At 38.3% G+C, this 26219-nt stretch overlaps 1 long non-coding RNA gene across 1 annotated transcript in view; it reads left to right on the top strand.

Annotated features, from left to right (window-relative positions):
• The window catches only part of LOC114885476, a 44772-nt gene that overhangs the window by 5719 nt on the left and 12834 nt on the right, over positions 1-26219 (top strand). The window contains exons 3-6 of the long non-coding RNA XR_003791102.1: positions 10711-10785; positions 11092-11166; positions 13984-14162; positions 16612-16881. This is a non-coding gene — a long non-coding RNA (uncharacterized LOC114885476). The remainder of the gene's footprint in view (positions 1-10710; positions 10786-11091; positions 11167-13983; positions 14163-16611; positions 16882-26219) is intronic.

Raw genomic sequence — 26219 nt, 5'->3', positions numbered from 1 at the left:
AACCAGGAAGAAATAGAAAATATGAACAGACCAATCACAAGTAATGATATTGAAACTGTGATTAAAAATCTTCACACAACAAAAGTCCAGGACCAGATGGCTTCACAGGTGAATTCTATCAAACATTTAGAAAAGAGCTAACACCTATCCTTCTCAAACTCTTCCAAAATATAGCAGAGGGAGGAACACCCCAAACTCATTCTATGAGGCCACCATCACCCTGATACCAAAACCAGGCAAGGATGTCACAAAGAAAGAAAACTACAGGCCAATATCACTGATGAACATAGGTGCAAAAATCCTCAACAAAATACTAGCAAACAGAATCCAACAACACATTAAAAGGATCATACACCATAATCAAGTGGGATTTATCCCAGGGATGCAAGGATTCTTCAATATACGCAAATCCATCAGTGTGATACACCATATTAACAAAGTGAAGAATAAAAACAATATGATCATCTCAATAGATGCAGAAAAAGCTTTTGACAAAATTCAATACCCATTTATGATAAAAATTCTCCAGAAAGTGGGCATAGAGGGAACCTACCTCATCATAATAAAGGCCATATATGACAAACCCACAGCAAACATCATTCTCAGTGGTGAAAAACTGAAAGCATTTCCTCTAAGATCAGGAAGAAGACAAGGATGTCCACTCTCGCCACTATTATTCAACATAGTTTTGGAAGTCCTAGCCACGGTGGTCAGAGAAGAAAAAGAAACACAAGGAATACAAATTGGAAAAGAAAAAGCAAAACTGTCACTGTTTGCAGATGACATAGTACTATACATAGAGAATCCTAAAGATGCCACCAGAAAACTACTCGAGCTAATCAATGAATTTGGTAAAGTTGCAGGATACAAAATTAATGCACAGAAATCTCTTGCATTCTTATACACTAACAACGAAAGATCAGAAAGGGAAATTAAGGAAACAATCCCATTCACCACTGCAACAAAAAGAATAAAATACCTAGGAATAAACCTACCTAAGGAGGTAAAAGACCTGCACTCAGAAAACTATAAGATGCTGATGAAAGAAATCAAAGATGTCACAAACAGATGGAGAGATATACCATGTTCTTGGATTGGAAGAATCAATACTGTGAAAATGACTGTACTATCCAAAGCAATCTACAGATTCAATGCAATCCCTATCAAACTACCAATGGCGTTTTTAATGGAACTAGAACAAAAAATCTTAAGATTTGTATGGAGACACAAAAGACCCTGAATAGTCAAAGCAGTCTTGAGGGGAAAAAAATGGAGCTGGAGGAATCAGACTCCCTGACTTCAGACTATACTAAAAAGCTACAGTAATCAAGACAATATGGTATTGGCACAAAAACAGAAATATAGATCAACGGAACAGGATAGAAAGCCCAGAGATAAACCCACGCACCTATGGTCAACTAATCTATGACAAAGGAGGTGAGGATATACAATGGAGAAAAGACAGTCTCTTCAATGAGTGGTGCTGGGTCAATATTTAAAAAACAAACAACCCAATCAAAAAATGGGCAGAAGACCTAAACAGACATTTCTCCAAAGCAGACATACAGATGACCAAGAAGTACATGAAAAGCTTCTCAACATCACCAGTTATTAGAAAAATGCAAATCAAAACTACAATGAGGTATCACCTCACACCAGTTAGAGTGGGCATCATTATAAAATCTACAAACAACAAATGCTGGAGAGGGTGTGGAGAAAAGGGAACGCTCTTGCACCATTGGTGGGAATGTAAATTGATACAGCCACTATGGAGAACAGTATGGAGGTTCCTTAAAAAACTAAAAATAGAATTACCATATGACCCAGCAATCCCACTACTGGGCATATGCCCAGAGAAATCCATAATTCAAAAAGATACATGCACCCCAATGTTCATTGCAGCACTATTTACAATAGACAGGTCATGGAAGCAACCTAAATGCACATCGACAGATGAATGGATAAAGAAGGTGTGGTACATATATACAATGGAATAGTACTCGGTCATAAAAAGGAACGAAATTGGGTTATTTGTAGAGACGTGGATGGATCTAGAGACTGTTATACAGAGTGAAGTAAGTCAGAAAGAGAAAAACAAATATCGTATGTTAACACATATATGTGGAACCTAGAAAAATGGTACAGATTAACTGGTTTGCAGGGCAGAAATAGACACAGATGTAGAGAACAAATGTATGGACACCAAAGGGGAAAGTGTTGGGTGCGGTGGTGGCTGTGGAATAAATTGGGACATTGGGATTGACATATATACGCTAATATGTATAAAATATATAACTAATAAGAACCTGCTGTATAAAAAATAAGTAAAATAAAATTAAAAAAAAAAAAAAAGAGTAGCCCCCACTCACCACAACTAGAGAAAGCCCGCATACAGCAACGGAGACCCAATGCAGCCAAAAATTTTTAATAAAAAGGCCATATAGTAAATTTTTTTGGCTTTTCAGGCCATACATTCTCTGTTGAAACTACTTAATGCTGCCATTGTCACAAAAGCACCCACAGACAATATGCAAAGGAATGGGCACAACTGTGTTCCAATAAAGCTTTATTTAAAAAACAGGTTCTAGGCTATTTGGACTGCAGGCCATAGTTTGTTGACCCCTGCTTTACAGCATACAAGGAAAATATACTCTGTTATTTTCTCTGCATACTTCTTTATGCAGTTGATGGTACTGCCATTTTCCCAATCTCCAAGAGGGAGATTCAAAATTATGAATGATATTTACATCTTCTCCCACACTGAAAGTATTGCTAAGTCATGTTACCCTTTTTGTCCACCTTTTGGTCCTTATGTTTCTTTATCCAAGATGGAGAAAATCATTCTTACCAATCTCTGTTGTAAAGTGTCGCATTTTAATTGTTCTGTCTTAACTTAGTTCAACCACATCAGCCCTACTACATCAAGCCTCTTTCCTCATATGTCTAATTCTTTTCATGTCCTTTGATATTTATATTATATTGCTATAGTAGAGTCTGGTTGTAACACTAACTTTTCAGTCAATTTTGATATTCATAGGGGTCAAATCATGTTACCTATACCATTAATTACCACCATAAATGTTTAATACAACTAATAATCTTCTATTGCCATGTAACAAATTACCACAAATTTAGTGGCTTCAAACAACATACACTTATTATGTCACAGTTTCTGTAGATCAGGAAATTTGGGCACAGCTTAGCTGGATCCTCTGCTCAGGGTCTCATAAGGCTTCAATCAAGGTGTTGGCTGGGGCTGCAGTCTCATCTGAGGCTTGGGGCCCTCTTCCAAGCTCATTTGGGTAGTTGTTAGCAGAATTAATTTCCTTATAGCTGTAAAACTCATGACAGCTTGCTTCTTGGCAGGAATATCTCTGAGCTCAGGAAAGGCCTAAACTCTCCTTTAAAGGGCTCGCCTCATTAGATCAGGCCCACTCAGGATAATCTCTCTTTGATTAACTCAAAAGTCAACTAATTGGGGATCTTAATTATATTCGCAAAATCTCTTCACCTTTCTCATCTAACATAACATAATGACAAGAGTGATAGCCTAATAGATTCACAGGTCCTGACCATACTTTAGGGGAAGGGATCATATAGTGTATATACCATGGGATGAAAATCTTGGAAGCCATATTAAAATTCTGCCTACCACAATATCATAAGATGACTTATGAGACCATGAGTTTGCCCTTCAAAGTCTGTATTTTAAGATACTTTAATACATTAAAAATTCTTATATTAGAAATAATAACAATCTAAACAATGAAAGTATCAAACTGTTGGTACCATTTTTAAGGGTGTGATGTCAACCCTATAATAAGTCTATTATAATAAGTCAGGATGAAACTACCATTTTAGATTAAAATTCTTTTATCTATTATTGGCTTAATGGATTTTAAATTGAGTTTTCTGAAGGGATAGATTTCAAATTAAATTCCATTTGAGCAAATAAAAAAGCATTTATTCATTTCAGCATTTTTCTCTTTATTTTTTTCATAAGTAGAAATTTTATTTGTTCAACCCACTTCATTGTATTCTTGAAATATGCCATAATCCTTTCTTTTTTTTTCAGTATCCTTATGGTTGAATTCATGTATTACCACAGCAAGTGACTCAGAATTTGAGAGTTCCTTCCCGTAGCCTAGGATATATGATACTTTGAAATGAAGCTGTTGCTGAAAATAAAGGACTATAATTAAATATAACAGTGAATGGAATGTCAATTCAAACTTAATATCAGGAAAAGCTTCTAAATGGAGTGCTTTGTTGATTTTGGAAGTGTCTTCTGAAAATAGACTGGCTGTTTTATAAAACAGCCTGAATCAAACATTATCAAATATCCTGTAGGACATATCCTGCTTTTTTGAGCGATGTGCTAACTGACAATGTTCTAACTTCTTTTGCAGATATGAGAACTAGACTTGTTTTGTTTTTTTTTAATTAATTAATTTATTTAGTTAGTTATTTTTGGCTGTGTTGGGTCTTTGTTGCTGCACGCAGGCTTTCTTTTTTCTGGTTGCAGTGAGCGGGGGCTACTCTTCCTTGCAGTGCACAGGCCTCTCATTGTGTTGGCTTCTCTTGTTGCAGAGCATGGGCTCTAGGCGTGCGGGCTTCATTAGTTGTGGCACATGGGCTCAGTAGTTGTGGCTCACGGACTCTAGAGCGCAGGCTCAGTAGTTGTGGCGCACGGGCTTAGTTGCTCTGCGGCATGTGGGATCTTCCCGGACCAGGGCTTGAACCCGTGTCCCCTGAATTGGCAGGTGGATTCTTAACCACTGAGCCACCAGGGAAGCCCTAGACTTGTTTTTTGAGTTGGAGAAACGAGGGGAATTATATTTCTAGTAGAATTTTGGTAAACTTCTAATCATGGTAATGATTTAAATGATTGTAAAAAGATTAGGAAGCCTCAAATATTACTAAACAAGGATTGTTTATATTCTTCTTTATTCCATTATGAAAGGAATGCTTAAGGTTATAGAGAATTTTTATACAGTCCTGTATGTAAATTCTTTTATTGCTCCTATCTGTCAAAGCTACTCTGATACTGACTTCAATTAGGCAACTGATATTTTCAGTGGCCTGCCTTCAGCTCCTTTTCAACCATACATGGGTTGTACTATACATATGAAAATAGGGTTACTAACCCAGCTTCTCAGGATGCACGTTTTGAATTGTGATTTTGTGTGTGTGTGCCTTTTTATTTTCAAATACTGTGATATATTATTCAAATATATAGTAACATTTAAGTGAGTTATTAGTGTACGTTAGTGGACTGTACTAACAGTCCACATTTTTGTTTGAAATCAAAAGGCTTCAAGTTAAATACTAGTTTTATTCACTAATAGCTAGTGATCTTTAGTGGAACAGTAAACCTCTGAAATGCTTTGTTAAAAAAAGGTTTCTCGAGTCAAAAAACTTAAGAGATAAGCGTTTTAAGAAATGCTTCATACTGTTTCTTTGTCCCAGAGATAAACAGATATAAAATCTCTGAGAAGTCCTGTAGTAAAGCTATCCAGTGAACTTGGCTTACCCAAGTATTTCCCATACTTCCTTTGACCACAGAACCTATTTTGACTATAATATTGCCTGGAATTAGTAATCCATAAAAAGCCTTTTGGGAAATACTGCTATAATTTAAATCACTCAAATTTCCCTTAAATCCAGATTCCCTAAGCTTTCCAAGCTAAGTGAACTTCTAGAACTATATTTTTTCTGAACCAAAAGACCAAGAAATTATATTTTCACTTAAATGTTTTATCACTAGACATTTGTCTGCATGTCTAGGGATACAAAAGTTCAGTCAAGAATGATCTGCAATCGCCACTAAAAACTACTAGAGCTCATCAATGAATTTGGTAAAGTTGCAGGATTCAACGTTAATACACAGAAATCTGTTGCATTTCTATACACTAACAATGAACTACCAGAAAGAGAAATTAAGAAAACAATCCTGGGAGGGGCAATATAGGGGTAGGGATTAAGAGGTACAAACTATTATGTATAAAATAAGCTACAAGGATATATTATACAACATGGGGAATATGGCCAATATTTTATAATAACTATAAATGGAGTAGAACCTTTAAAAATTGTGAATCAATTGTACACCTGTAACTTACATAATATTGTACATCAACTATACGTCAATTTAAAAAACCATGATGAATTACCACTTCATAAAAAACAAAACAAAACAATCTCATTTACAATCGCATCAAGAAGACAAAATACCTAGGAATAAACTTACCTAAGGAGGAATAAACCTACCTAAGGGAGGTAAATCTACCTTATAGTTTTCTGAGGTGAAACCTACCTCAGAAAACTGTAAGACACTGATGAAAGAAATTGAAGATGATGCAAACAGATGGAAAGATATACTGTGTTCGTGGATTGGAAGAATTAATATCCTTAAAATGACCATATTACCCAAGGCAATCTACAGATTCAATATAATCCCTATCAAAATACCAATGGCATTTTTCACAGAACTAGAGCAAACAATTAAAAAACTTGTATGGAAACACAAAAGACCCTATATAGCCAAAACAATCTTGAGAAAAAACAGCTAGAGGTATTGTGCTCCCTGACTTCAGACTGTACTACAAACCTACAATAATCAAAACAATATGGTACTGGCACAAAAACAGACACATAGATCAATGGAACAGAATAGAGAGCTCAGAAATAAACCCATGCACTTATGGTCAGTTAATCTACAACAATGGACGCAAGAATATACAATGGAGAAAAGACAGCCTCTTAAGTAAGTGGTGCCAGGAAAACTGGACAGCTATATGTAAAAGAATGAAATTAGAACATTTTCTCATACCATATACAAAAATAAACTCAAAATGGATTAGAGACCTAAATGTAAGACCATAAATCATAAAACTCCTAGAAGAAAACATAGGCAGAACACTCTTTGACATGAATTGTAGCAATGCTGTTTTGGATCTGTCTCCTAAGGCAAAGGAAACAAAAGCAAAAATGAACAAATGGGACCTAATTAAACTTAAAAGCTTTTGCACAGCAAAGGAAACCATTGACAAGACGAAAAGACAACCTACTGAATGGGAGAAAATATTTGCAAATGATATGACTGATAAAAGATTAATATCCAAAATATATAACAACTCATACAACCCAATGCAAAAAAACCCCCAAACAACCCAGTTAAAAAATGGGCAGAAGACCTGAAAAGACATTTATTCGAAGAAGACATACAGATGGCAAACAGGCACATGAAAAGATGCTCAACATCACTAGTCATCAGAGAAATGCAAATCAAAACCACAATGAGATAGCACCTCACATCTGCCAGAATGACTATCATCAAAAAGACCACAAATACAAATGTTGGTGAGGATGTGGAAAAAAGGGAACTCTTGTACACTGTTGGTAGGAATGTAAATTGGTGCAGCCACTATGGAAAACAGTATGGAGGTTTCTCAAAAAATTAAAAATAGAATTACAATATGATCCAGCAATTCCAACTGGAATTGCCCAACTCCTGGGTATATATCTAAACAAAATAAGAAACACTAATTCGAAAAGATACATGCACTCCAATGTTCATAGCAGCATTATTTATAATTGCCAAAATATGGATGCAACCTTAGTGTCCATTAACAGATGAATGGATAACGAAGATGTAGTGTGTGTGTATATATATATGTGTGTGTGTGTGTGTGTGTGTATATACACACACACACACAATGGAATAGTACTCAGCTCTAAAAAAGAATAAAATTTTGCCATTTGCAACAACATGAATGGACCTGGAGGGTGTTACACTTAGTGAAATAAGTCAAACAGTGAAAGACAAACACTGTGATATCACTTATATGTGGAATCTAAAAAATAAAACTAATGAATCTGACAAAAAAGAAACAGACTCACAGATATAGAGAAAAAACTAGTGCTTACCAGTGGGCAGAGGGAAGGGAAAGGGGCAAGACAGACATAGGGAATTAAGAGGGCAAACTACTACATATAAAACAAATAAGCAGGCTTCCCTGGTGGCGCAGTGGTTGAGAGTCCGCCTGCCGATGCAGGGGACACGGGTTCGTGCCCCGGTCCGGGAAGATCCCACATGCCGCGGAGCGGCTGGGCCCGTGAGCCATGGCCGCTGAGCCTGCGCATCCGGAGCCTGTGCTCCGCAACGGGAGAGGCCACAACAGTGAGAGGCCCGCATACCGCAAAAAAAAAATAACAAATAAATAAATAAGCTACAAGGATATATTGTACAAAATGGGGAATACAGCCAATATTTTATAATAACTATAAATGGAGTATAATCTATAAAATTTTTGAATCACTATATTGTATACCTGAAACAAATATAATATTGTAAATCAACTATACCTCAATTAAAAAAAAAGAATGGTCTGCAATGCTTCATACTTGTAAGTATAATTACACTCAGTTTCTGCAAACTTAGTGTCACTGCTATTTTTTTTAACTTTTCTCATTAACTGCCTTTATTTTTTTTTTCAGGGTAACACTATTTAACCTCTTGGTAATTTTAATTAGCGAGCCTCAGATTCCAAAATCTTGTCCTGTGTTTGATATCCAGTTGGTGGCTGATTCAGCTTTAGTTGAGATGTCTTTTGATGCTGAGGTGAGTTGAGAATTTTGGAATAGACTAACTACAATATATAGGGGTCCTGGGTTCTTCTATGTGGACCATGACATCGTAGAGTATAGAAAGATAATTAAATCAAAGAGTAAATATGTTGTTATTAATCTCAAAATTTAGATAGCTATTCTGTCAATATTACTATTATATCCATTTTATATGTTTTAAAGTATGCATACTAAGAAAAATTATTATTCTTTATACATTAGATAAATCTGTTTATATTTGTCTCTATATAAAATATTTACATATATAATTCCACAGCAAGGGTCTAACGGGTAAAAAAGCACTGTCTTAGAGATTTTAGGATTAACGTTCTTGCCTTAGTTTACCATGTCCTTACCTATCTAAGTAGTGCAAACTTACAGTTACTTATTTTTCTAAAGTTTTACTAAAACATTAGACATATCAAAGTGCCTATAATGCACTTATTCTGAGAGAATAAATCAGGTTATTATTAGTTTATTTTAAGTAGGCCAACACAGAATTTCTTTAAAGGATGGGACATGATTTCATAGTTGTTGAACATACAATCAGAGTTATGTTTTAGAAAACTCTTAAATTCACTCATTCATTCAATAAATATTTATTGAGCATCTGTTATGAGCTAAACAGTGTGCTAGGCAGTGGGGTCCAAACGAGAAGCAAAATAGACACAATCTCTGCCCTCATTAGTTGAGAGTCGAGTTGGATAGACAGATGTTAGTCAAATATAACATCAATGTGTTATAGCAGACTGTATACAGAGTGTCTATGATACCAATATCAACAGTGGAGTGAGGGAATTAGGGATGAAAGAGGAGGATGGAAGCAAGACTGACAGACAGAGGTGTTAAGAAGCTAGTGCTGTAGTTCAGGTGAGGGATGATATGGGCAAGAAGGAAGCCTTCCTTGACCCCTAAACAAAACTAGGCTTTCTTTTTAGAGCTCTCCTACCTTCTTGTGTTTTTTTCAGAGCCCTTGTCTCAGTTTGTAACTATGCAATTTAGGTGATTATTAGACTGATGTCTGTTCCCCACTAGACTGTATGTTCCATGAGGGCAGGAACCATGTCTCTTGTTACTCTCCATTAGTACAGTACAGTACTCCAACTAGTACAGTGTCTGATGCATGTTTGTTGAATAAATAAGTGAAAAAAAGGGATAGTAGTTGTGAAGAGGAAAGATTCCAGAAATTTTTAGGAAACTGAGTTGATAAGGGAAGATAAAGAGTTAAGATTAGATGACTTCTAGATTCTGGCCTGGGTGACAGATAAGAATTACAACAAGAAGAGTAGGTTTAAAGGGGAAATAATGAGCTTGGTTTTGGATTAGTTTATTTGATTTGCCTTTGATATTTCCATATGAAAATATTTAGTGGGCAGTATAAATAGGTCTGAATTTCCTGTTTTTGGATCTGCTGACCTTTTGCACCTGGGCTATTAGTGAAGCCATAAGCAAATCGTATAAATTCTGGTTCCAAGGTCTAATAGAGTGGGAGATTTCAAAATAGAGCTCTTCCTTGCAAAGAATACCGCCAGGGAAAATGTGTTGGCCTGTAGCATGCCTACAGACACAGTTCTTTCTCATGCACCAAGTGGCCTATGGGCTAGAAGACAGCTTCACCAACTGTTTGGATTTCTTGAGAACAACAGCAACAAAATGTCTCTAACCCTATATTTACCCATACCACAGAAGGAGTTATCCTTCAAGTTGGGCATAAGACTAAATCCCCCAGAGAATCTCCCACTTTAATTCTGGGGAGCAAATTTCTACATTCTTGAAAGGAAGCAGGGTTGCTGATCTGAATGATTTTGCAAATTAAGTGTGCAATTTTTTTTGTGTTAGTATTCTGTAGGACCTTGTATCTTCTTTCCCTGACCTACTTTCTTAGCCATTATTAAATGTGCACTCATTTTATGAGAGCCACTTTTTTGAGAATGACTGAATCAAACAGAACAAGAAAATTAACCACACTAATATTTTTTGTTGATCATAAATTCTTTTATAAATACTTAAAGAGAACCAGGAGAAATGATCATTTTCTGGCTTTGCCAATGATATTGCATTGATTACTATTTAAAATTCTAGTTACAGAAGCTTATCCTGGAATATACAGATACAGCTACAGCACTTTTATATGAGATACTTCTTGTCTTTCAGCAGGTACGTTTTTATTATACATACTGTATTGTGTGATTATTAAATATGTCATGACTATCATATGATATATGTATGATTAATAATATACCTTAAAAATATTTGTGTTAGAGATAATCTCCAAAATTGGTTGATTTAAATGATAGTACTGCTTTTGCTCTTAAGTGTTCATCTAGCTTATTTTCCTAAATACTTATTTTAAAGATTTGATTAATCAGGATAAAATGTATTTGAGAATGAGTATCTTTTTAGGTATCTTTTTACAACTTGAACTTCATGAATATAACTTGTTTATTTCCTTGAATCTTTTAGGGAAATCTTGGATTGGGGTCATCAAAGTTTGCTATTAGCTGGATGATGCCCTTTCTACAAAGTCGTCCTCCCATAGTAAGTACCTAGAAGCAGAAACAAAACTACCACTCAAGGCTAATGAAACAGATGCTCTTCTGCTTAATTAATAAAACAAAATTTCTCTGTAAGTAGTCAAGTTTATAAAACAGAAGAAAATGTAAATTTGATGATTTTATTAACCAAAATAAAATGTTTTTATATTTGGGGCCTGAATGTTTAAGGTACTGAAATGACATCTTAAATGTGATCTTTATTTAATGAAAAGCCCTAAGATATATGCAGAAAACAGAATATTAAAATACTGGCTGTATAATTAAGTGGAAAAAATGAACATTTATCTTAAACACTGAGTGTGAGTTGGCAAGTACGAATATAACACTTTTAATACTCTGGCCACTCTGCCCTGGCAGCCACCATCCTGGTCTGTAATATCACCATCTCTCTCCTTGGCACTATAATTGCATCTACATGGTCTGTCCTATCTTCCCACCGGACTACAGTCAGAGGAACCTATTCAAAATAAAAATCTGATTATGTCATCCCTTGCTTTAAATCTCTCGTAATAAAGAAAGATATAACAAATAAAGACTAAACTTCTTAATATGGCCGACAAGGCTGTACATATTACGACCCTACAGCCTCATCAGTTACCTCACTCTTCCATGTCGGTCTCATACCCACTGCTCACCCCCAACACCCCCAACTCTGCCACAGGATCTTTACCATTCCCTCGGTCTGCCCTCCTCAAACACTTTCCCCTCCCTTTTCCACCTAGTTAACCCCTACTTGTCCTTCAGGCCTCAGTGCCCCTTCCTGGTGCAGGGTTGGGGGGATGATTCTCTCACCTCTGACTAGGTAAGATTCCCCCATTACGGGCACACAATCGTAGCATGGCGTCTTCTTCCTTTTCTTCATAGGACTTGTCACTGTTGCAGTCACATGTGTTTGTGTTATTATTATTTGGTTCTTTCTTGTGGTAGCCATTAGTGTCCACACATATTCTGGCTCTCTCTCCTTCCAGGCACGTAGTAGGAGCGTACATCCTTCCCCACTTGAAATTAGGTGGCTCTCTGTTTTTGCTTTGGCCAATGGAATCTGAGCAGAAGTAACCTACGTCACTTCTTGCGCAAAGGTTTAGGAGCCAGTGCATGCTTCCCTGCCTTCTTTTTTCCTTCTGGCATGGTGACTGGCAACACTCCGTATGGTCCTGAGTGACTACAATGAGCAGAACCCTCTACTGACCCTTAAGGGACATACAGTGTGAGCAAATAATAAACCTTTGTTGTATTAAGCAAATCATTGACGTTTTGTGAGATTTATTACCACAGCATAACTTAGTCTATCACGATTGATACAGTGTCTTTCTCCCCAAACAGACTCCAGGTGCCGTAAGGGTAGGAGCTATGTCTGTTGTGCTAGGCACGCAATAGATGCTAAATAAAATATCTGCTGAATTAATTCTAATAAATGCTTTATCCCCTAATCTCTTTTCATGTCCCCAAACTTACTTTCCCTTTATTCATTCATGTATTTGTCTATTCAATCAACATAGATTTAAATGGAATTTAAATGGAACTTTTCAAAAGGTAGTAACCCAAACTGAATTTTCGTTGCTAATGGAGGATTTGACATGTGGTATTATGTTCTCTTTCCGTATATGAAGATGCCTCTCTTAACCATCAGTGATTTTCTGCTTTGAGATATTTTTCTAGAGTGATGTTGAGTCTGTCCTAGGGAATCTAGATTCTCTTGCCAGATCTCTGTGACATATGTTTCCAAAAACTTGGCTGAAGGCAGAGGGTACACTTGTCAGTAGTACAGCCAATTACCTTATACAGAGACTGAACTCAAGAACTTGGCTCCTTTAGCAGCACATAGACCCCAACCAATCTCAGGCCCACTTCAGAGTGTTGTACAGTTATAGTCATTCCCAGCCCAGAAGCTCTTATGTGCAAGATGCAAAACCCTTCCTTTTTCTGTGCGGTGGTTCCAGACGGGGTCCTAAAAACTACAAGCAACAGGAAAGTTTCCTTATCAACCTCTAGGGTTGGTTCACCAAAGGAACTGAGTTGATTATGAGCCCAGACTGTGACCATAAAGCATGTCAGGATGAAAGATGGCAAAAGGACCACTAACACTGTTTAAAGGTATTAAACCATTTCTAAAGAGTCTGGATAGAAACAGACCATTTGAGAGAAATTTGCAAGCAAGGAACCTGTTGGGATCATTGAATACACCATCCCAGTCAGCGCTGGCTGATTCTCTTACTTGGTCGGAGCAAGATGCTAAAGAAATTAAAAATTTAATCCCCATATGGCCATTGCTTTGTTTCCCTGCTCCAGACTCTCTGACCTCAATCTGCGTTTGCCCAACACAATACCTAGTCAATATGTGTAAATGGATCTGAATTGGGGAAACCTCACTTCTAATCACCTGCCCTACTTGGGAATGGTCTGTAGCAACATCAATAGAAAAGGCCACATTTATTGGTACTAATTTAAGGGGCATCCAGAATGACCTGCTTACTAGAGCCTGAAAGCACTAGCTTTCCTTTCTGTTTTTAACAGTGGCCTAAATTTATACTTCCAATGCTCTCCTTCCACTTTGGAGCCAAACTTCTTTGACAGTCAGTACTAGTTCTGACCCTGCCTGTAGGGGGGCAATTGGTAAACCCAATTGGTCTATGGTCTGGTGTTCTCTGAGTACCATTTCAATAAGAAATAGCACAATGCAAGGGCATTGGTGTAAGGGTGGTGAGGGCCTCAGCCTAGATTTATAGTTGAGATTCCAGCTGAAGTAGGTGCTCTTACAGGTGTCATGCAGCCCACGTGTAACTGCATTCTCCTTGTCTAGATTACTTTTGTGGCCAGAATTGTGAAACGAGTGGTGAAGGGGCTTTCAGCTTCATTTCAGCTGCTAAGTCCTGGCCAAGCAGTTCTGTTATACCAGCAGTTTTACATCCTCAAGAGCTGCCTGCAGTACAGCAAGACTTTAGCTGAGTATATTAGGAATGACTACAGAGAAGAATTCAGGTAAGAAAAAGTCGGAATCTTATCTGCAGTAAAATCCACTCATTTCTGATTTTCATGCAAAACTACAACACTGCCCAATATTTAGAAGATTAAGTGACAAAGGGAAATTCTACTTTTTGTTTTTAATAATATTTTACTTTGATAAAATAGTTACCTTACTGTGGTAAGGTAGGATTTGGGGGAGGGGGGCGGGTGGTGCTCTAAGAACCATTGCCACTTGAAGCACATTCCCAGGCCAAAAAAGGCTAGTTCACTAGTCTTTTCATCAAAGCTCTCTCTGAAGAACTGTTTCTCCCTCATTGTCTTGATTTCAACCAGCATCTATCTCACAGAATCATGTTAATGATTTTAACATGCTGTGAGTAATGGAAAGTAACCGACCCTACTAAAGCAGACAATATATTATGGGTTGTGAATTAACTGAGTCACTGGGAAAGAAAAACAATTGATAAAGGAGGAACGATGAATACAGTTATTAGGGTTTTTTTTTGTTTGTTTGTTTCATTTACCCCTCTCTTACTCTCCATAACAAAATAGTAAGAAAGAACATTAGCAAGCCTTTGTTTCATTAGTTAGCTTGTCCTGCACCTCGGGGGTTCCTACTTCTATTTATAGGCTGCCAAAGTCAAATGCACTTAGCCATACACCCCTGCATTAGCACCTATCAAGGAAAAAAACCCTAGGTTGTGTCTAACTTAAGATGAAAAGGGTGCAGCAGGCATAGCTTTGCTACCAGTTTGGATGGAGACATACAAGGATGTGGAGGCATATATTATGGCCTGAAGATTTGCTTTAAAAAATGTTACAGTCCAACTGTGGATCCTGTTTTTCCTCCATGTGGTTTTATACCATAGGTTCCACTCTGGCTCCCATAAAAGAGTTTTGTTGGGCCCACTCTGAGGTGGTGCATGCAACGCAATTTTTTCCTCACTTTTTTTGAGGTAAAATTCATATAGCATGAAATTCACCATTTTCAACATTTTAAAGTGTGCAACTCAGTGGCTTTTAATACATTTCACAATGTTGTGCAACCATCACCCCTATCTAATTGCCAAACATTTTCATCACTCTCAAAGAAACCTGTTACCCATGAAGCAGTCACACCCCAGGCCCTGGCAACCACTAATCTACTTTCTGTCTTTGTGGATTTGCCTATTCTAGACATTTCATACAAATATAATCATACAACATATGGCCTTTGTGTCTGGCTTCTTTCACTTAGCATGATGTTTTCAAGGTTCATCCATGTTGTAGCATGGATCACACAAACGAATTTTTAAAAAATAGTTATGCACATTTAAAAATCAGAACAATGGCAAAAATAGTGTCACATGCCTACATGACAATAGTTGGTCAGGGCTCAAAAGCAGCTACCTTCTTAGGTAGATCATGCACTGTTTAGTTTGCCACTGTCTCCTCTCTCTGTCCTTACTCGTACCGTTCCTCCTACTATGTTATCTGTGGGCATTTAGGTTTGTGATCCTTGTTTTTACACAAGTGACTTTCAACCTGCCCTGCATAGAATCAGTAGAGGGACTATTAAAAAATACTGATACCCAGGTCTCACATGTAGAAGTTCTGTTCAGTTTGTCTGGGGTTGCGCCTCGGCATTGACATTTAAAATGAACTGTCCGGGTGATTCCAATGTGCATCCAGGGTTGACAACTAATATTTTAAGCCATCCGAGAGGCTGGCTAAAGATTTTCTTACTTTTGTCTCTTCCCTGGCCTTTGCTATACAGTTGCCCCTTGAACAATGTTGTGGTTAGGGGCGCCAACCCCCATGCAGTTGAAAATCCACATATAACTTTTGACTCCACCCAAATTTAACTACTAATAGCCTATTGCTGACCAGAAGCCATTCCGATAACATAAAGTTTAGTAACACATATTTTATTAACACATATTACTAACACATATTTCTATAAGTCTTGCTCACGATGTTCTAGACATATATTTTTGTATACTTATTGAAAAAAATCCAATAAGTGGACCCATGCAGATCAAACCCATGTTGTTCAAGGGTCAACTGTACTCTTACTCAGGCCGTGGGGACGAACTCTCCTCTTCCTTCTTGATTTGGCCCTAGTGGTCACCCCAGCTTGACTCATTTCAACTCCCTGCTATGTACAGCCTGAGAAAACAAGAGGCAGGAGCCTCAGCTCACCCTGTGGTGAGGACAGTCCTGGCTTCCTTATTAATGCTTTGATAACTGATACATTATTAATGCAATTCGCTTTGCTGAAGCAAAGTGCTTCAATGAGCTGAAAGGTATACATATCAGAGGTCTTCTAGGTCACAAATGGGGGAGATTGGAGGGCTAAAAATGCTGCAGGTTAGACTCCCACACCCAACAACGCTACACCAGTAAGTGTGTACGTACTGATGTGACCAGTGTGAAAAGTCTTGCTTTTAAAGCTCTCTATTTTGTTTCATTTTATGATTTGCAGGTACTTTATTCACATGCCAGCCTCGGAAAAAAGGCTCCCATTATGTTACCCTATTACCCAACCTACCACTCAACTTTTTCATGAAGTTCTGAAATTGGTTGAACAGAAACAATGTGTGAAATGTTAATAAGAGTGTAAAATGTGAATTGGGAGTCAACTTAATATTTATGAGAAACATTTTTTGATTTAATATCCAGCTATTCCTGTGTTCTATAAACAAAGATTTTATTTGAAGGTTCCATCAATACCTCTCTAAGAGAAGTGTTTAAAGTTTTTAATCTGCTACAAAAAAGAAACTGTTTAAATACACTGACATACATAAAGTGGGGTGAAAGACTAGCATTCTTCTAAAAAGAGAAAGTTTCTAAAGACATAAAGGAAACAGAAACCCAGGAAGAGCAAATGTAGAAAGTGCAGGCTGATGAGTTTTGTTGTCTAATAATGGTGAGTGGCATGAAGCCACTGAAATATCCAAAGATAAATTGTTGTGGGGAGTATAAATTACAAAGTGATCACATTAGAGAAATGCTGGGCAATAGGATGCTACCCTCCTTTTCCACCTGTAAAAATTCTAGTGACATAAGTATTCATGGAAGAACAAGCAGAAGAATACAGGCATAGCTATAAGGAAGGTCAGTTCCTCATTTATCATGGGGAAAGAAGCTTGGATTTTCTTCAACAGCACTGAATGCATTCTGCCACTCTGTTTCAGGCACCTGGGGGCTAATGTGAACAGTGTTGTACAGTTTCTATGAAAGAGAAACTGTCTATTAGCAGTTAAGGCTCTTCCAGTTTTTTAAAAAATGTCTTCACTATATCTTATGGTAACAAGCTAATTTAATCCAACAAAAACCTTAACTTTGGCATCCCTGTGGAGCTACTGAATTTGGCCTTTTAAGAACTTAGGAACTGGGTCCTCCATTCAACTTACAACTTAAGGGAGGATCAGAGAAAAATCCACCACCTAAGAAAGAGCTCCCAAGCCAGATCTGCCTGTGCTGTTCAGTGGAAAGAGAATTAAACTCACTCAGGACATCTTATTTCTGGTTCTGGCTAAGCCACTAATCTGCTGTTTGACCTAGAAAAAGTCAGGTCTCCTTTCGGGGCCTCCTCTGCTATGTGGAAGGGTAAGGCTAGATGTTCTCCAAGTTCTCTTCCAACTCTAACATTCTCTGCCTGTGATGAGACACTTCTTAACACTCTGTAATGGGGTAGTGCATTCCTGTGCACCCTGGCTCAGTGGATGATTTCACATTGATTTCAACAATCCTGCTTTCTTTGGACTAAACATTTCCCTTCTGGCTGTCATCAGCATTGCTCTAGAAAGTGTCCAAGGCTTCTGCACTGTTACCCATCCAGGACTATAAGTCTTCTACTTTCTAATCTGGCGACAGAAAGGGGAGCAAAATGGTGTTTATGAGTGTCCTGGGCTGTTAGACGAGGGATTATTCCCAAGGGATGGTTAATCAGAAGAAGATTCTCAAGACAAAGGCAAGCAGCACTTGAAACTGGATAAACGATGGACAGTGGGCTGACTACTGGTGAATGTGGAGCCTGCAGAATGACGAGAGGACCAACTCAGCTCTGCCTCAGCTTCTAGGCAGCGCCCTGGCTCTGAGCAAGTAGCAGTGAGGCTCTGGAGAGAACTTGGGGTCTCTTTCCCATGGGCCTTCTTGTCCACGTTGCTTCTCCTCTCCCACTGTTCCCTTCACTCTGAAAGCATACTTTATCTCATCTCTGGGAGCAAAAGCTCTATCCGAATGTACCTCAATCTTTCCATGTAGGGCTTAGTCAGTAGCTTTTTTGAAAGCTAATGGTTGAATATTTGTTGTCTTGATTTTCTTATGACACATGGCTAATCACTTACACAGTCTGGGAGAAGAGGGAAAACCCAGAAATTAATACTTTGAAGGGGTATCCTGCCACAATTCTTTCCTACTATGTGTTTTTTGCATAATTGCCAAAGCCAAGAAAATTACTAAATAATCCATCTCTATTAGTGATCAGACACATTTGATTGACTAAATATTGATTTAGACCACAAAATAATTATTTTTCAGGGAAACTAATTGTAGAAAAACTTTGAATATGAAAGTCACATATGTAACTTTTTTTTTTTTTTTTTTTTTGCGGTACGCGGGCCTCTCACTGTTGTGGCCTCTCCCGTTGCGGAGCACAGGCTCCGGACGCGCAGACTCAGCGGCCATGGCTCACGGGCCTAGCTGCTCCACGGCATGTGGGATCTTCCCGGACCGGGGCATGAAACCGTGTCTCCTGCATTGGCAGGCGGACTCTCAACCACTGTGCCACCAGGGAAGCCCACATATGTAACTTCTGAAGAATAAAAAGGATCACCAAAAGGACCACACACAGCCAGTTCTCAGGTTGGGTTCAAGATTCTGGACTCTCTGGCCACCTTTATAATACAAGGATTGCCATTGACCACTCCCACTAAGAGTGAAGTCATAGTAATTAGCTCTACCATTATATATACAGGGGTTTTGAGGTCAAAGAGCTGAGTTTAAATCCCAACTCTGCACTACTGGACCTTGGGAAGTTACTTAACATCTCTAAGTTTTGGTCAAAACAAGGGTATAACCTATCTCATAGGGTTGTTAGATTTAAATGAAAAGATATTGATAAAGCACATAGCATGGCATGTGGAAGTAGTAAGGATGCAGTACTTATTATTATTAAAATACTATCAAAGCTGGCTGAGAACTTAGAGATTTATAAGTACTACCCTTATTTTTTGGACCAATTTGGGGAATAGCTACTATACTCGGCCCCTAATCCATACATTACTGAAGAACAGATTCATTTCACTATTAAACTGAAAATTCAATTTTATATTAGCAGGAGTGTGATTTAATTAAGTGACTATTTCTACTGCTCACCACCAAGGACCACTGACTCTAACTGACATTCTCAATGCAAGAGCTATGTGGGAAATATTCTTCCCACGAGTGGACAGAAATCTTTTCAGTCCTGTAAACTTCTTTTTCCACCTTAGATTTAAATAGCTAATTACTAACTAATCAAACAGACGTAGCCATTCTGTCCTTATAGAGTTCCTAATTGATTCACAGGTACTGTTAGAATAAATATATGAAGAGTTTCTTCATTTTACTGAAATATAGATAACCTAGAAACTATGTAAAGAGGGAAAAGCTTGAAGTCCCTATAATTGATAACATATTTTACTTATTTCCATACTGACTCTCCCTCACTGGTAGTACCACTTTTCATACTGTACAGAGATGCTTGAGAGTATGGTATTAAATGTGCTATAAGGCAGTTGATAAAAGTGGTCACAGCTTGTTGACTGGTAATATGCTCCAGCTAGCGGCATTAGATTTTTTCTGAGGTTAGAATCACTTGTTTTATATTTAATGTTTTTGTATAGTAGAGACATTAGGTGATAAATGTGGAAGAGAAGCTGGAAATTTCTTGAAGAAATGAATTTGATGGGAATTTTTGAGCAACCTTTAATAGTGTTAACTCACTGTCTGATTTCTCTTTGTTCATTGTATTTACTTCTAAAATGCAATGCTGACTTGTAAGGTCCACTTGGATTTGGCTCTCTATAGGAGGGCGACAGTCAGCAATTTTTCATCCCATCAGACCAAGCACTCTGTGTCTGTATATCTGTCTTTTGGATCTGAAGCTTTTCACATTTAGGGGAAGGCAGCATGCCTCTGGCTGAAAATCTGGGTGGTGTAACTTTGTGACCAAGAGTCCAGATGCTATGTCAGAAAGACCTTGTTTTGATTCTTGCCTGCCTACTTAATTGTCATCAGACTTTTGGCAGGTTATGTAACTCAGAACTTCCATTTTATCAATCATATGTTAATAAAAGCCTATCTTAAGGGTTTTGTGACTATTCTTTCACTTATATATAAATAAATAGTTCTATGGCCAGTAAATACAGAGACAAACCATATGGCATTGCCATTTTCAAGTTCAAAATTGTCAATATCTGTAATTTCATATGGTTCAAACAAATAAAATCCCCTCAATAAATGGTAGCAATTATCCTAACAGAAACACTAACTTGCTTTAAGAACTTATACTTTAAATACACGTCATTAATTCTAATTTCCCAGATAGCATGGCACTTTGTTATAATGTGGCTTATTCTTGCACAGATTTGGGTGAACCTTAAATCATATAGTTCAATTACAAATTATTGAGTGGGCATAATATAATTAAACATGCTCAAATGTAATTTAAAATTTTCTTCCTTGCCTTCCCCCAAAATAAAGAAATCTGTTCTTCCACCAGTCTCCTCCTCCTCCTCAGTGAATTGTACTTCATTCACGCTACTACTCAAAAGAGACAGTTGGGAGACCTCTGTGCTTTCTCCATTCTCTTCATCCTCCAAACGCAATCCATCAACAGTGATTATTGGAAATTCCTTCAAAATATATGAGTAATCTACTGACTTCCCATAGTTACTACTACTCATGCCCAAACCTCCATCACCTACTACAATAAACTATTTAGTCACCCTGCTTTCACCCTTGACCCCTACAATCGTTTCTCAAAAAGGAGAGTGGACTGTTCTTTTGAACAAGGAAATCAATACAACTGATGACTTAAAACCTTCCCTTTTCTTCCCATTACCCAAGATGAAATCCAAAGTCCTTACCATGGCTTTCAGGGACCTTCATGACCTGGCCTCTGACTACCTCTGTGACCTAATCCAATCACTCTTCTCACTCGCTGCTCCCTAAACACACCGGCCTTTGTGGTTTTCCTTCAAATCTCCAAGTTGTTCAAGCCCTGGACATTTGACTAGCAAATGCTTTTCCCCCACATCTTCAAATGTCACTTCAGGGCTTCCCTGGTGGCGCAGTGGTTGAGAGTCCGCCTGCTGATGCAGGGGACACGGGTTCGTGACCTGGTCCGGGAAGATTCCCGCCTGCCGCAGAGCGGCTGGGCCCGTGAGCCATGGCCGCTGAGCCCGCGCTTCCGGAGCCTGTGCTTTGCCAACGGGAGAGGCCACAACAGTGAGAGGTCCACATACCGCAAAAAAAAAAAAAAAAAAGTCACTTCAAAGAGGGCTTCTCTGATCACTCCCAAGTAGCATCCCACCCACCTACATCACCTTATAGTGTATTTGTTATGTATTCTTTGCAATGTAACAATGTAAGCTCTATGAGGGTCTGGCCCTCATTTGTCTTACTGAGTACTATAACCCAACGCCTGGAATAGTGCCTGGTGCAAAGTGCCTCTTCTGTGTTGGGTGAAGGATGTGCTAAAGAAACATGCAGAAGGAGCCCACAGACAGGAGCACCAGCCAGCCGCCACATCACAGCAGACTCATGAAAGACCCCAAGTGAGACCTGTAGAAGAACTGCCCAGCCAATCCATAGAATTGTGAGATACAGTAAAGGGTTGGATTTTTTTCAGTATCACCGAGGTATAATTGACAAATAAAATTGTAAGATATTTAAAGTATACAATGTGATAATTTGGGGCTTCCCTGGTGGTGCAGTGGTTGAGAGTCCGCCTGCCGATGCAGGGGACTCGGGTTCGTGCCCCGGTACGGGAAGATCCCACATGCCGCGGAGCGGCTGGTCCCGTGAGCCATGGCCGCTGAGCCTGCGCGTCCGGAGCCTGTGCTCCGCATCGGGAGAGGCCACAACAGTGAGAGGCCCGCGTACCGCAAAACAAACAAACAAAAACAATGTGATGATTTGATATTCTTATACTCTGTGAAAGGATTCCCCCCCTCAAGTAAATCCATCCCTCACATCACATATTTATCTTTTTTTTGGGGGGGGACCATTTAACTTCAACTCTCTGAGCAAATTTCAATTATATAATACAGTGTTATCAACTATGGTCACCATGTTATACATTAGATCCTCAGACCTTATTCACCTTATAATTGAAAGTCTGTACCCTTCAAAGTTTGGAGAAGTACCAACCTCTCCCTATTTCCCCTACCCCACAGCCCCTGGCAACTACTTTCTATTCTCTGTTTCTATGAGCTTGACTTTTTATAAAGTGTTTTTTTAAGCTTCTAAGTTTTGGAGTGGTTTATTATGTAGCAACAGATAAAACAAGAACACTTTCATTTATTTTAAATAAAATTTTACAACATTATATCAATGTTAAGGCAATTCCAAATTAAATAATTCACCACAATCAGGCACTTTAACCAGCCTAAGTATTTTACTTGTCTATATGTTCTTCTAGCTTTTTTCTACATTGTTAAAATCATATAAATTTTCCCTTTTGTCACTTTAAATGGATTCGATAGCATCTACAGAGTTCTCCTAGTCTCTTTAAAATAGGATTTATATCTGTATAGACACAACAGGGTCCACACTGTCACTGTCCCTTACTGGCAAGGGGCCTTTGGAATCACACAGCGCAAATAACGGCTGAGCACTTAAGTACTGATAGTGTATGATGAACACCAAGCAGACTCAGCTTGCTTCTGCCCTCAACCCTTCCCCTTTCAGTCGGTCCCTAGTTACAAAGGGAAAGTTACAAAGATCGGAAGAGATAAGGCTTTGAAGGTGTATTCATTACATATCTGAGAAAGTTCTGGCTTCTGGGTTTGGAGAAACCATGGGGCAAAGGGTTTTCTTCCATTATTTTTCTGGTCTTCTTTTCTTTCTTGTTGTCTTCTACTTGGAAGGTGACTTTGACCCTGAAGAACTAAGAGGGGCTACAGATGGGACAAAAGAAAAGGAAGCAAGATTAATATTTGCCCCAAGATTCTGAGAGGCAAAGAAACCTTTGTTTCCTTCTAGGTGGTCCACTCCTTTGGAGATCCCAGGAGGGGTGTAGGATTTCAGGGCGTAAGTTGTCGCCTATAAATAAAGATGATGGATTTGCTCAAGGCACTAACCCCCTCCTCTTTCTACTTTTGGTGGTGATGGGGACAGAGTAGTTAGTGGTGGTGGCAGTGATGATAGATATGGTGATTTGTACGTTTTGCCAGCAAGGAGGTCAGTGGAGGAGGGTAGAGGGTGTAGATCAAGTGGCATAGGGCCACTGTGGGTTTTTGTGGGCTATCCTGCAATAGTGGCCATTATTTATAACACTGTTGCTACAGGGAAATTATTCTGTCTTCTGCACAGCTGACCGACAAATGAATTTGGAAAGGACACATTTATAAAGGAAGTATTCTACTTCTAGTAGCAACTATAACCACCAGGGGGCATAACTGGACTAGGAAGACAGAAAGAAAAGCAAATCTTTGCTCTAGGAGTATTGATTCTTAAACTTCTAAAATTCCTGCTGACCTTCAAAATTAAATTAATTCTTGTTGTCAGGTGTCTTTAATATGTACTAACATAAATCTAGGTGTGAGAAAGCTCCATATGCTCTTATAAGATCAACACAAATATAATTTAAAAGTTTACAAAATTAAATGCAAATTAATATCATTAACATAATGCGTGATATTTTGCTCAAACTCTATCTCCTCTGCCAAATGAAGACAGTAGAATGTACCACACAGGCTCTTGAGTTCAGTATGCTGCTATCACATTTCACTCTTCTCTTTCAAAACTACTACACATCTTTATGTGTGGGCCATGCTGACATCTGACTGTCCCTTAGCTTGAACATTTCACTATGTATGAAGTCTGTTTCCGTTCTCTTTTTTGGCCAAGGACAATTAAGTTCTCCCACTCAGGGACAAACAATGGATCAACATAGACAACGCAAACACGGGCATTTTGTTGAAATGAAAACAAAACTTTAGATTTCCTAAGAAACCCCACAGACTTTCAAGCTGAAATCTAGACCCCAATTTGAGAGGCTCTGCTACAGAGGACAAGGGGCTCAAAATGTTGTCAGTATGATGACTTGTCCTCACGATTTCCCTGGGTGGTTTATGCCTTTATTTCCCCAGCACCCTCTGCTTTATTTTCAATAGTGTCCTCATTTGGATGATAAAGTAATAAGGTTATATCTGCTTAGAAACCAGTCCCAGCATGGAGTTTTAAGATCAGGAAAGACCTGTGCCTTAGCAGTGGGAGTTAGGAAACAAAAGTTAAAGCCACTTACAGAAGCTTCTTAGGTTTCTTTGAGAAGCATATCTAGTCCAATATGAGTCAAGCTTTGGGGGTTAAACCCAAACTTTTGACATGTTCTGATCTTCTTTTTTGAAGAAGAGGCCTCAGGGATTCCCCTGACTCCCCATATTCCCAAAACGCCACCTCAAAACACAGGCTATATAAGAAAGGAAATACATAAAGTGAAAGATTTCATCATAATGAGGATTCTCTGATATTTGAGAGCATATAAGGTCATTTTAGGTTAAGAGAAGCGAAACTTCTGAAAGGGCCACATTTACTCAGAAAAGCTGGAAGGCAGGACAGCAGTTTTGTAACTGTATGACATAATTTGGCTAATATCATGCTTTGGGCTTGCTACACAACAAAATGATTCCTTGCTGCCAAGTCTCAAGACCAAATTCAGTTGCCAATGTGACTTCAGATGGTTCAATGTTAATAATAATGAAAAGATGCCATAAAATATGATTTTTAAGGAGACTGAGAAATATTTCTCTAAAAATGTCCCCAAAACAGATATTTGCTGAGATTGGTCTGTTGAAGTGATACTAATGAGAGCATTCTAGCAACTTTGAGTCCTCTTTCCTTCAGATGATGAATATTATTAGCATTATTTCATATTTACCAAGTCCCAACTGGGGCAACTTGTCATAATGGACAGTGAAGGGAGAGGGAAAAAAGCACCACCTCTCCCTGGCATATGTGCCGAGGACACTCAATGTGGGGACAATGTCTTAAACGTGGTCTGCCGTTTAGGAGGCTTCATATGATTTTCAAGGATCTCACTGTCCCAGAGAGAATTCAATTCAACTCAGTAAGCATCTATTCGGAGCTAGTTGGATACTTAGGGTATACAAAAATAAATAAAACTGGGTTCTTGTTCTAATAAGCTAAATTCTCTAAGCTGAATTATTTGAGTAGAACCTACAAAATTTTTGCCATATCATCTGTATTTTTATTTACTCCATATTTTCCTAACATCATTATTTATTCAGTACTTTTCTAGTATCTCTACCTACTTTAGCCATGTCTTAAAGAATATCTTGGGAAATCATGGAGTTGATGTTCCAGATATATATTTTTAAATACTTGTGTTTACATATTTTTTTTTACGTATTTCTAATGTGCACTTAAAAATGTGCATTGAAAAATAAACACAATTAAAAAAATTTTAATTGTGGGACTTCCCTGGTGGTCCAGTGGTTAAGACATTGCCTTCCAATGCAGGGGGTGCGGGTTCGGCCCCTGGTCAGGGAGCTAAGATCCCACATGCCTTGGGGCCAAAAAAAAAAAAAAACACCAAAACATAAAACAGAAGCAATATTGTAACAAATTCAGTAAAGATTAAAAAAAATTTTTTTAATTAATTAATTAATTTAGTTTTGGCTGCGTTGGGTCTTCGTTGCTGCTCACGGGCTTTCTCTAGTTGCGGCTAGTGGGAGCTACTCCTCTTTGCGGTGCGGGGGCTTCTCATTGCAGTGGCTTCTCTTGTTGCAGAGCACGGGCTCTAGGCGCGCGGGCTTCAGTAGTTGTGGCTCGTGGGCTCTAGAGCCCAGGCTCAGTAGT

The sequence above is a fragment of the Monodon monoceros genome, unplaced genomic scaffold, assembly GCF_005190385.1.
Source record: "Monodon monoceros isolate NGI ecotype Baffin Bay Population unplaced genomic scaffold, NGI_Narwhal_1 Super_Scaffold_6, whole genome shotgun sequence".
NCBI classification, from domain to species: Eukaryota; Metazoa; Chordata; class Mammalia; order Artiodactyla; family Monodontidae; genus Monodon; species Monodon monoceros.
The sequence above is the reverse complement of the archived record's forward strand: the minus strand, read 5'-3'. Positions and strand labels throughout refer to the sequence as shown.